The sequence below is a fragment of the Gorilla gorilla genome, chromosome 14 (assembly GCF_029281585.2).
Source record: "Gorilla gorilla gorilla isolate KB3781 chromosome 14, NHGRI_mGorGor1-v2.1_pri, whole genome shotgun sequence".
In the NCBI taxonomy this organism is placed as follows: Eukaryota; Metazoa; Chordata; class Mammalia; order Primates; family Hominidae; genus Gorilla; species Gorilla gorilla.
The window spans coordinates 102,551,455-102,565,269 of NC_073238.2; the positions used below are offsets into that span (position 1 = coordinate 102,551,455).

At 33.5% G+C, this 13,815-nt stretch overlaps 1 long non-coding RNA gene across 1 annotated transcript in view; it reads left to right on the plus strand.

Annotated features, from left to right (window-relative positions):
- Positions 1-486: 486 nt before the first annotated feature.
- The window catches only part of LOC109029281 (uncharacterized), a 211,155-nt gene continuing 197,826 nt past the window's right edge, over positions 487-13,815 (plus strand). The window contains exon 1 of the long non-coding RNA XR_010130691.1: positions 487-1,428. This is a non-coding gene — a long non-coding RNA (uncharacterized lncRNA). The remainder of the gene's footprint in view (positions 1,429-13,815) is intronic.

Below are 13,815 nucleotides of genomic sequence, written 5' to 3' on the forward strand. Positions count from 1 at the left end.
CTCAATCACGAAAAGTCACAAATAATCGATCCATCTCTCCTCCACAGGATTCAGGGTTGTAGGTCATAAAGGGGAGTAACTATAGGTTTATGGGTGACAAAACAAGCAGAGAGCTAAAACACAGGTGTCTCTGAATTTGCCACTTAATTTGACGTGGCCCTTCCCACTGGAGTGGTCAGACATTTGTTCAAACTGTCAATGAGCCAATAATACCTGGTTAGAAGAGTAAGGATTCAGCTTTTATTATCAGGGCTCTCTTATGATCATCAGTCCACCAACAGTTCACTGAAGCCATACAGAATGAAGCCATAGAACAGTCATTATGAGTCAACAAGGAGCAGACCTCAAATTTATTACAGAGAGCCACAGAAGGAGATGATGTTTGTTTTCCCTCAAGAGCTTCCCTTCCACAATCTGAATGGGAACCACAGGGAGAAAGGAGGGCATGAGAAGGAGCAGATTTTGACTCCCATCATGCTCCAGGCTGCTCTCCCTCTGTTTAGTTTGCACTGGTGGGTTGTGGGGAATTGATGCTAAGAAAGGAAAGCTTTGAAAAAAATGAGAATTTGAAATATGAAACAAAATGACAATTCTGTAAGATCTAAAAGTATCTGTTTCAATAATCTTAACTACCTGAAATGTATAGAACTAAACTGAGATGCCATTAAGGAACTCAGCTACCCAGTGGTAAAGCTGGTAAAGCTGGGAGGATTGATGGAACATTGCTAGTAGCCATTACTGGAGAAGTAACAACATAAGTGAATCTTCAAACACCTGCAAGTTAAAATTGCATACTTAATCAGTATGCCAGTTATTAAGCTATTGACTTTCACTCTTAACTTGGCTTGCTTTTTTATTTTTTTTTTAATTTTTTTTGAGATGGAGTCTTGCTCTATCACCCACGCTGGAGTGCAGCGGCGCGATCTCGGCTCACTGCAAGCTCCGCCTCCCGGGTTCACGTGATTCTCCTGCCTCAGCTTCCCGAGAAGCTGGGACTACAGGCGTCCGCCATCATGCCCGGCTAATTTTTATATTTTTAGTAGATACAGGGTTTCACCAGGTTGGCAAGGCTGGTTTCAAACTCCTGACACCAAGTGATCCGCCTCGGTCCCCCAAAGTGCTTGGATTATTGGCATGAGCCACCGCTCCTGGCCTGAACTTGGCTTTCTAAACTCCGTTTTGTGTTGCTGGGATTTGGACTATGGAAACCTCAGTTTCTCATTCAACAACTGGTTCCTTGCGATATTCTACCGACAGGGAGACATAGAAAGAGATGGAAAGATGAAAAAGAAAAGACATGCCCTGTTTGTTTGTTATGCTTGTCAACATTGCCTCTGCAATATCCCTTCAACTTTTTACTAATTCCCATTCTAGCGTTTTTCGTATTCTCGGCACCAGCTGGACAATGCCATCGCCATCCCCCCAGAGGTAAGAGCCACAGATCCATGGGATACCTCCCAGCTTCTAGTTTCTAATAATCTTAAATTATTCCAGCTTTAGGAGTGATATTTGGTTCTTAAACTTGCTATGACTGTGTTAACCTGTGTTCATTTTTCTTTTCCAGTTTTCCAACACTAGTTTAACTTTTTTACATTAATAGTTCTCTTAAAATTTCTGATGTTTCTTTTGCTTTCTTGATTGGACCCTGATTGATAAAATCAGGTAAAATAGCTACAGGCTTGATAGATAGTAGGTACTCAGTAAATATCGGTTCTTGTTCCCTGGTTGGAGGTGAAAATAAAAGTTGGAATTCTACTATGCCTTTTTCTCCCTAACTTGTCAACTAAGAGGAACATTGTCCTAAAATAAAGCCATGCGGACTTTTACTCCTTAAATAATTTTGATATGATAGTGGATGTATGTATTCTCTATAGATAATACATATTTTCTGTCACATTATACACACCACTGTATATGTATGTATCAATGGGTGCACCCAGACACGTGTATGTTAACTATATAAGTGTATGTATATGGGCAAGAACAAAGAAAATAAGGGAGCATTACTTTTAATAATGGTAAAAATTTTTTTCTTAATATTTTTATAGTGTGTGTGCTTAGACAAACGGTGTTAAAAAGTCATTTTTATATTATATAATAATATAAATTATTATATTTATATTATTAAATAATATATTTATCATTTTATTTTAACATTTATTATATTATTTAATAATCAGAGATTTCATAGTTCCTGCATTTTAAAGTCTTATTTCTAGTGACAATAGCAATGTACATTTCTATGACTTAAGAATCACTACATAGGTCATTCAGTAACCACCTTAAGGTTTCCTCAAGACATAGGAAAATATAAGGAATGTGCTTTAGAATCATGCCTCTGAACTTGGTACCTGTCTTCTGTCAGATTTCATGGCCCACTGTTGTGCCATTGAAGAGCTTGGCTACATCTACATAAAATCTTCCTGATTTAGGGATGTGAATTTCCTGATATTATATTTTTATGTTCAACCGTTTTAATTTGATTTTTTTCCTGTCTGAATTTCTTTTTCTGTTTCACCTTATCATAATTGTTCTTTTTATTCTGATGATTTCAGCTTCCTTGATGAATAGCTCAGACATCTCCTGAGAATGATATGAACTCCAGTTATTTAACAAAGTTGAAATTTCATTCTGTAACAGAGAGACAGATGCTGCTTATATTGCCCCAATTAATCTGAAATCTATAATCTCTGAGCATTTTAGGTTTTGGTACCTGGAACCCCTGGGTAACAATTAGTTTCTAACAATGTACTTCCATCTTCTTATAGCAATCTCTGATCACTCATAATTTCTATCTATTCTCATAGAACAACACATAAAAGTGTAATAGACCTGCTTTTCACCACCTGTAACCTCTAAAGGAGCAAATTTTTGACTTTCTTTTGTCCTGAGTCTTCTTATAACAGTAATAAATATTCACTTAACTTGTTGCAGAGGGTTATGTGGTGGTGGGGTAGGGGGGTGGCAGTAGGAGAAATGTCAGTGGTGTCAATGGATAAAACAAGAAAAAAACAACAAAACAATAAAGAGAGGAGAAAGAAACTTGAAAGCCAAAGATCATTTGTTATCATATAAAAATGTATATGCATCTCTGAAAGAGGTCCACATACACAAATATATGTAAATGTGTGTGTGCAAAATATAAAATATTTTTTTCATTTATTTTCTATGTGCTTTAGCACAACTAATATGGATCAAATACTAGAATCTACTATCTGACATTTGTGGAAATATGTTAGCATGTTTTACTATTTTCTCTCAGGGGTACATTGTGAGGTATGTGAAAGCAAGTCTTAGGGCCTATTGGGTAGTAATTATATACATATATATATATATAGAGAGAGAGAGAGAGTAAATTATATGTAGTAAATACATATATTATGATTGAATAAACCTACAGGTTGCCTGTTGACTATTAATTCATTCATTTATTTGTCATGTATATTTTAAGTACCTAATTTTTGCAAGGCATTGTAAATAGAGCAGGAAATGAATCCAACAATAACAAAAACGCCGACCAAAACTCACTGCCTTCATGATGCTTATATTCTAATTGGATTATATGGACACTATCAAATATATAATTGAAATATGTAGTGTATCAGATAGTAATGAATGTCACTGAGAAGAACAAGGCAAGTAAGGTGCATAGGGTGTGTGTGTGTGTGTGTCTGTCTGTCTGTGTGTGGTGTAATTTTTAAAAGGAGTCATGGAGACCTCATTGAGAAGAGGCTTTTGAATAATCACTTAAGGAGATGGACACAAAATGGGTCTTGTAAATAAAGGTAAAGGAAAGGGCAAGGGAAAGATCCTTGAGGCATCAGTGTGTCAGGAGGGCTTAAGAACCAAGAGGAGGTCCATGCATCTGAAGCTGAATGAGCTAGAGGAGGGTACAGTAGAAGATACGATCACAGGGGCAATTGGAACCTAGCTCTGTAGTTTTCCGTTAGCATTATAATGACTGCAGATTTTATGCAAAATAAATATGGAAACCATTGGAAAGTTTTGAGCAGAGGAGACTACTCAGATTAAGGGTGGAAGCAAAAGCCTGGGTAAAAGGCTATTGCTTGACAATAAAATGGCACAGGATGTTATAAAAATTGTGAGATTCTGTGGTATCTTGAAGGTACTTCCAACAGGATTTGGTTATGGGTATGAAGTGGGCTATGAGGGAAGGAAGTGAATCAAGAGATATAAATTTAACAAACAGTGATGAACCTATCACTGTTTTGTTTTACTTGTATTATCTAATTTAATTTTATAAAGAAAATATAGTATTAGAAAATAATGGTAGAACTCATTATTTTTCTCATTTTACAGATGACGAAATTAAGATATGTAGAGGAACGGTATCTTGCCCCAGTCAGATGCTTATACTTGACAGCTCATGGATTCCAGTCCAGGCAGTCAGGTTCCACTGTCTAATTCTCAATAACAGAGTTCTGGGGCTTCTCTACAATGGCATTTAGAGTGTTCGTTTTAAGAAACTGAAAGAATGTTCCACTAGGGAGTATTATGTGCAAAACTAAAACAAGACTTTAGGGAGAAATTTAAGAATTTGGTTGTGGAGTTGTTAAATTTGAGAGGTCATAAAGAAAGTTGGACATACAGGTAAAAATGGGGACTCCAGTTTAGAGATTAAATTTGGCATCATCAGACTGCAGAGTTAGGCTAATAGGTTTAGGAATAGGAATGAAAAGGGAGTGGGTCTAGATAGACTGTTCTGTTGCTTCATTTTACAATTTTATTGTTTAAAGCCAGATAAAGATTTAAGAACATAGCAATCACAACAACAAAGAAGAAGAAGAAACAGCATTTGGAGCATATTATTATTTATAATATTAGAAATATTCTCCCTTGTGCATATTTTATGGATCTGTTCTTTGTCATGCTTCCTGTAGCTTAAATGGTTAAATGTGGGTAAATGGCTTCCAGGAAGCTTAAATGCTTCCTGTAGCTTAAAGAGCAATTGTGACCAATAAGTGCCTGCTTATTCTCTTTTATTTTCATGTATTAAAATAAAATCATTTTAAAAGTAAAATTAAGTTTTCAGTTTGATATTTATAGGAATGAAAAGGCAGAGTTTTTCTTTCTAACAATGACAAAATAATTTGAAAACAAATACATTATCTCACACAATGAATGAGCTGTGGAATTCAATATAAGGTTAATTCTTATGCAACCTCCATTTAGCATGTACGTCACAGAAATATGAGAAAATCTGACTGTAGCACTGTTTTATTTACCATGCGATTTATTACCTAATGAATATGAAAAAAATGGAATAAAGCTGCACTGAAATTCTTTTATTTAACCGATATATCATAGTACATATGCTGTGCCAATCATTGCCTAAGCAGTTTAAACATATTAACTCATTTCACCCTCTGACATTTCTCTGTGGTAGAAACTCTATTATTAGTAATTCAAAGATGAATAAAGTGGAGATACAGAGACAATAAGCATGCTCAGAGACAAATATCTAGCAACTGGTGCTGCCAGGATTGGAAGTCAGGTAGACTGGCACTAGATCCATGATTTTTACCTTCATGAAAATGTTATTATAATTGATCACTGGCTTTTTTCATAATTACATTATTTATATGTTGACAACTTGGGTGTGTATGTCAAAGATTCAGAAAGTGAGATTTTCATTTTCCTTGAGTAGTCTTTTGATGATGTATTTCTTTCACTGAAGTGCAAAACAGTGATTGTATTTCTTCAGCTGTTTTGGAGAAAGGCGTTGCTTTGTGTATTGTCCTTTATAAATTCTCGTATCTATTTACACTTACACTTTCTCATTCCTGACCCCATCCTCTAGAAAAATGAGGAAAGTAGGTGTGATTAACTACATTTATTTTATTTTTTTTCCATTCTGAAGAACTTTCAATAGTCAAAACGGAAGGAAATTAAGATGCTTTTTCAATCCAATTTCCGTTTTTTCTTAGGAGGAAATTGAAGCAGAACGTAATCCAAATCTATTCAGATAACACTTTGGTTCAGTGAGGACTTAATCAAGAAAAGTGTCAACAGACTCATTCTGTATGGGCCAGACAGTAAATATTCTAAGCGTTTTTAGTTACATACTGTCTCCCCTGTATTCTTCATTGTTTATTTTTGAACCTTTGAAATTATAAAAATTATTCTTTGCTCTCTAGAATGTACAAAATCCATTGGGTAAGGTGGCTCACACCTGTAATCCCAGCACTTTGGGAGGCCGAGGCAGGTGGATCACTTGAGGTCAGGAGTTTGAGACCAGCCTAGCCAACATGGTGAAACACTACCTCTACTAAAAATACAAAAATTAGCCGGGTGTGGTACCATGAACCTGTAATCCCAGCTACTCAGGAGGCTGAGGCAGGAGAATTGCTTGAACCTGGGAGGTGGAGGTTGCAGTGAGCTGAGATCATGCCACTACACTCCAGCCTTGGTGACACAGCAACACTCCGTCTAAAATAAATAAATAAATAAATAAAAATTGTTCAAAATGGGGCTGCAGTCATGACTAGCCCACAGGTAAAAGTTTGCACACTTCTGATCTGGATGTATATTTTTTCAAAAATTACCAATTCCAATTTCACAGTGTGATCATAAATAGAATTTTTTTCCCTTCCTCCATTCAACTTTCCACAAATATTTATTAAGCACCTAAGTCTCTCTGAGCCCCATCCTTGATGTTGTGGATATAGTAATGCATCAGGCTGACCAACGCTCTATGCTTACTGAGTTTTCCCTGCTGTAGGACAAGAAATAAGTATATCTGAATGTAAATAGAAAAATATAAATGTAGATATTAATAAGTACATGAAGGAAACAAAACAAGGCACTAGGGTAGGTAGAACATGAAGTGTGGTGCCTTTTTATTTGGGTGGCCAGGGAAAATCCCTCTGAGAAGATGTCATTCAAATAAAGTTATAAATGAACATATCTGTAGAATAAGGAAAAGGCTAGTAAATAGGGCTATTGGCATTAGATGAGCAATGTAACACCAAAGGCTGACACTTAAAGCTAAGTTATCTTTCTTGAGGGGCCAACCTCCTGATAGCTGTCAATGTGGAATTTTTACACTTTTAGTCTGAGTGAAAGAATTCAGTCAACAAAGAACCTGGATCAGGGTTGAAAGTGTTCAAGAAACAGGCAAGAAGCAAACTAATATCCCTGGATCATAGTTAAATTGAGAAGCATAATGATAAATGAGGTTGGGGAAGTGAAAATTATTATGGGATTTACAATTTATTTTAATTGCAGTGGCAAATTATGGCAGGATTTAAGCAAGTGAGGAATATTATCAGATTAATGCTTTAAAAACATTACCCTGGAGAATGCAGTATGAGAATGCAAAAGCAAAATTTGAAAATGTAGATGTAATTCCTCTAGAAAAAATTCAAGCAAAGGCATAAAAAATGCTCTATGACGTGAAATTTACTTTCAGAAATAAAGATATAAGGACTGATTTAACGATCACTGTTTATTATATACACCAGAATTTCAGGCTTGTCTTTCAAAAATAAAAAATGGAAAAGGAGAGCACTTTTGTGGTATAAATATGAAAAATACAGTAAGAAGAGTTTTCTTATTTTTAACAATTAGTGTTTCTCAAAATACTAGAAATTAGCAGATTCTGTAAACACAGGTGGTACATCAAGTTGTATTGATTTTCTTTGGGTAATTTGTGTACATTTATAAAGTACTATAAAGTACTATTTAATAATATTTTTACATAAAATTGGAAAAGCTTAACAATGGTTAAAAGGACATTTGATGTGCACTAATGACTATTTTTTACATCCATTGATTTCTATTATTGTAAGCATAATTAATATATTTTGCTTAAAAGAAAAATGAGGTTCTGCTTGTTTGTCTTTCCGAGATTATGCCTGCATATTAAAAGGAAATAAAGAGAAAACAAATTAGGGAAAAAAAAAACAAGAAAAAGAAAGTAATATAAACAATATTAATCAATTTCTGACAAAAATAAGTATTTAAATTGTTGTTTATGTGGGCTATGCTTGCTTGATGTACCAGTAGGAAGCTAAGTATCTACATGTTGTCAGATACATTTAGTTATATAAGAACTGATTTTAAACCTGTAACCTGTCCAGTGTTTTTTTCATCAGTAAGTCTCCCAAGAGGTCTAACTGCTTCTATTCCCTTCCTCAGTACATAATAAATATACTTTATAGATACACTAGCTGCAAGCAGAATGATCTGTTCAAAATTCAAACCAGAACTGTAAGCATTTTTGCTTAAAATTCTTCCACATCATAGCTAAGATGCTGAGCAATTCAAACTCTATACTGTAGTTTACACCTCCTCAAATGAGTTTACTCCCTCCAACTCAGATTCCCCAGTTCTAAACAATACCAACTTCTTATCATTTCTGAAGTATAGGCTGAAATATTATCTCTACAAAGAGCTTCTTGACCACGCTAGTTGAATCCGCTTTTACTCTCTATTAGAGCATTTATTTTTATTTCCTTTAAGGGCTATTTCAATCTGTGCTTGCCTTGCATGTGAATATTTGCTTATATTGGTTGCCTCCCCTCAGTATATGAAAGTTTCTCTACTGGAGAGAACTCCATTAATCTAGAGACTTTTCATTCACTGCATAGATTAGATATATAGTAAACATTTGCCAAATGGATCGATAAGTAGGATAAGTAACATTATATTACTGAGAACATAATATACCATTGGAAAACAATATGACAGAACATTCCTGATACTCTAGATATATAAAGGAATACGTAATTACGTTTGTTCAGACTTGTGGGCAGAAAGTTCACGTGATGAACACAGTATCTAACTGACTTCTCCACTGATTGCTCCCTCTCCCATATCCATAGATCCACAGCGTTATGTATAATATGAACAGAAAACAAAAAACACTGAAAACTCTAGGATTGTGCTAAGCTATATAAAAGTGCCATTTGTCTATATGTCAAAAACTGAGGAATTCTTTCTATATCCTGCATTATTCAATTGAAAGCTCTGATGTGTGACTTCTCAGGGAAAAAAATATAGCATTGCTATCAAATACATGTTCTAGAACCCTAAAGAACATCACTGGAATAAATTAGTTTGGAGTGATTAAGTCAGAAAGTGAACACTGGTAGTGGAGAAGAGGGGAAAAACTTCATTTGAATTCGCTAATGGTTGTTTCTAAAATCAGAAGTATTTGGCAAAGGCACTGAACAGTCCCTGAAGTGATACGCCCCTATACCCAGCAGAGTCCTTGTGGTGTGATAAGAGCTTAACCCGGAAAAGGAACTGGACATAAGAGTGATCTTGAACTTGCCAATTAAGGGAAATGATACAAAATGTCAGATATAGGAAAATGCTTATTTCTTCCTAAAAATATTGCTAATAATGGAAATAATTATAATAGTGGCAAATAAGAGCACTTTTTCTAAGCAGAGTCTATTCAAAGCACTTTGCATATGTATATTAACTCAAATCTCACCACAGTGCAATGATATAGTAACTAACTATGTTTATCCCCATTTAGTATATTAGGAAATGTAAAGCAGAGGGAAAAGAGGAAACTTTCTCCAGGCCCTACACTACTAGATGGTGGAGTTTGGCTTCACATCCAGGCAGTGTGAACTCTCCACTATGCTATGCTCTTTGCTTGTTGGTTTAAACAAAAGAAGAAATTTAAAAGTTGCAGTGTGGCAAATAATATTCCCCTGTTGAGACTCATGGATTTTAACAGCTATACTCACTCTTTGGATTATTAAAATCATTATATAAATTACAAATCTTCTCTGTGTAAGATATAGGAAAAACTTTGCTATAGCACACAGGCAGATAACAAGAAAAAGAGAATATTATTAAATAGTTTATGTCTTAGATCTGGAGTCCATTCCATGTCTAAATTGAGTAGCAAGAAAAAACAGTAAAATCAAAAACAATGCAAATAACCCCCAAAACCAATGACACAAGAATACAAATACACACAGTTCTAACATAGAGTCAGTTAAAATTTGTGTAAACTTAGCAAAGGAGAAGAAATATTGAAGATGGATGGTAGAGAAAAAAATGGAAAGCATTTGCTTTTGCTTTAATATATATAAAATATATATATAAAATATATATATAATATATAAAATATATATAATATATAAAATATATATATTATATATAAAATATATTATATATGTAAAATATATATAATATATATATAAAATATATTATATATGTAAAATATATATAATATATATAAAATATAATATATATAATATATATATAATAGATATTATATGTATATATATAATATATATATATTTTTTAGAAGGAATCTCGCTCTTTCATCCAGGCTGAAGTGCAGTGGCATAATCTTGGCTCACCGCAACCTCCGCCTCCTGGTTCAAGCAATTCTTCTGCCTCAGCCTTTTGAGTAGCAAGGACTAAAAGTGCGTGCCACCACATCGGGCTAATTTTTGTATTTTTAGTAGAGATGGGGTTTCACCATATTGGCCAGGCTGGTCTCAAACTCCTGACCTCGTGATCTGCCCAGCTCCACCTCCCAAAGTGCTGGGATTACAAGTGTTGAAGCACCACGCCGGGCTGCTTTAAAATAAATATTAAAAAACACTATAAAACAACATAAAACCACAAGATAATAAATAAAAATAATAGGATATTTTATAAGGGGCCAAGTAAAAAGAATTGGGAAAGATCTGGAAAACTGCTATAAAGTCAATATACATAAAATCAAATTATTGATATTTATTATAGCCATCAAAAAGCAGAGTTGTCCCTGCAGAAAGTCAAGGAAGTGATTTGTAGGAGAGATTTGATGATTTTTCTCTGTTGCAGAGGACATTGGCAAAGGTTTATAAAAAGACAGAAAGCAATACATATTGATGAAAGACATATAATGTTGCTTTTGGTAGTTGAGATTTAAGAAAGATACAATAACAACTGAAATAGAAGCAATCAGCCTATGCAAAAGCTAGTAATAATATGAGAGTATGGCAAAAACCAGGAAAATTAATGTTCAAAGATACCAAAGTCATATATACCCATTTTATTTAAACAGGAAAAAAAAAATAAGAACATTGATAGTCCAAAAGAAAAAAATCAGGAAGGTCTCAAATTTCTCCGTAACATTGTATGCCTGAAGAGAAAATAATTTAGACAGTAAGCAAATGTGACTCATAATTAGCTAGTAAAATTGTGCCTCTGTATTTAAAAGCGGCAGAAATATATCTTGACATACATAAAATGCGTCTTGATATTTTTAAAACACTAGCTACATACTCTTCCTGAGCAGGGGAGAAATAGATGTTACATTCGGAAGAATCAAGAGGCTACAGTATAAAATAAATTTAACTGAGCATTGAAACCAGTTATTACAAACAAATTAAAATAATAAATTTTAAATTTATTTCAAAATAGTACATAATGATTAAACTCTAGTTAACAGCAATTATTATTATAATTTAAATATTTGATGTTTTTAAGGGGTACAGCTGAAAGAAGTTCTTTGGAAAAGGAGACAGACAAAGAGCCAAATAAGGATATTGAAACATGTTTACTAACTACATTTTAAAAGAGAAAATACACTAATTTTTGGTTCAATATGTGTTTGTACAATTTTTCATGACTGAGACCACCAAATAAATATCAATAAATTACTAAAGTAGAAATTGTGCAGATTTTTTTTTGCCATATGCATTAAAATGATAGCAATCATTTTAGTGATTTTAAATAACATTTTTACTATTAGTTAATAGTAAAAGTTAACTAATGATAGTTATTAACTATCATTAACTAACATAAGTTAAATAATGATAGATGATATGAAATTCCTTGGAAGTTAAGCTTGTGTTGAACACACAGAATCTCAAGTATTATTTCTATTTTCAAAAATAATTTAAGCCAGAATTATAGTATATGTATGGTCTGGTGGCAGGTTGAATAATAATCCAGAAGTCAACAACTGAAAATGAATTAATTAAATCTTCAATTTAGGAAGCACAAAAATAAAACTTAACTAAATAATAGGAATATAAAAGGAAAGGATTACTTAAAGAAAAGCATAAAGATAATAATTTTAAAAAATAGATTCTCACCTCACAGTTTAATAAGTTCCAAATGGATTAAGCATTCTAAAACAAATATAGTGCAATTTGAAGAAAATATAAAGAATATTTTCTGCCTTCACAGACTATTCTAGACAAAGAGACCACACAAAAAAATCTAAGGTCTATGACTGATACATTTGAGCATGTTATAGAAAAAAAAATTGTACATTTACGTGATTTAACAGATCTTAAAGAACGATCTGGAAAATAGTTTGAAACAGAAGTGGTTGTCATCAATATTCTCTATAAAGTTCTAACAAAAAAAAAGATGATGGTAAAGGCACATGAATAGATGATCTCAACAAAAATGCAAGAATCAAATAGTCAACAGGGCACGGTGACTCACTCCTGTAATCCCAGAACTTTGGGGGGCCGAGGAGGGTGGATCATTTGAGTTCAGGAGTTCGAGAGCAGCCTGGCCAACATGGTGAAACCTCCTCTCTACTAAAAATACAAAAATTAGCCAAGGGTGGTGGTGGGCAACTGTAGTCCCAACTACCTGGGTGGCTGAGGCATGAGAATTGCTTGAACCCTGGAGGCGGAGGTTGCAGTGAGCCGAGATGGCACCATTGCACTCCAGCCTGGGCGACAGAGTTAGACTCCATCTCAAAACAAACAAAAAGAATCAAAAAGTCATTCAGCAGAATAGTAAAAATGCAATGGAAGGAATAGGAGACGGTCTTTATTGTTTCTGGTTTAAATATGAAAGAAGAATATTTGAAACCACTCGCTAGCAATACAGATAAAATGAATTAATGCTAGCTATTAGGAGGAAGGGTGATTGTGTTTTCATAAAATAAATTTGAAAAAATTGTCAGCTAATTATTTGCCTACCTCATTAATTTTTGAATTATTTGGAATACCTGTTTAGGAAAAATATTAAATTGTGAGCAAATGAGCAAGTAGCTTGAAAATGAAAGTTAAAATATTTAGATGACAATTAATAATGGTTATATATAAATTTTAAGGCTAAAAGAGTAAGAGAGAACAAAAATGGCCTTAAAAATAATATCAGTTTAGGAAACTAATCATGATCTGAGACTTTATGTACATTTATGTTTATATTGGAAAATTAAAAACCAAATTTATAACACAATAGTTTTCAAGAAATTAATTTTCATGGCAATAGTCATAAAAGCTATATAATGCATATGAATACTAAAAGCCTTGGTTTTAAATCGCCTTGAATTCATCTTGAGATTGTTGGAGGAGGAAGGTATAATCTCTTTGCCCAACTCCTTAAAATTAAGGACATAATTTATCTTCTATCTCTCTGATAGAAGAAGTAGAATGTTTATTACACACCGATTAATTTATTAAATGACTAAAGAAACATAACAATAATGCAAAAAGTTATATAAAAGATGAAGAAAAGTATTATAAGATCCATGGAGTTCTATTAAATCAAAATAAATGAATATAAATGTGTATTATTTATAACAATTTAGCAATACTCTGTTGTATGAATATTTTGGTTGTTGAATCCTTTCTGCCTCAATTTATTTTTCAATTGATTGGTTTAATTTTTATGCAAAAATTATGCCTTTAGATTATACCATTCGTTGACAACTGCATTAGAAGCAAGGGAGGTCCAGAAAAATAAGAAATGGTCCCTAAACCCATTGTTACTTAATTTGTCAACAGATGTACAAAATAATAACCAAAAAAAGGGCATGATAGTGGAGCTGACGAAGATAAACCAAGCTGGACACTAAGTAAAATG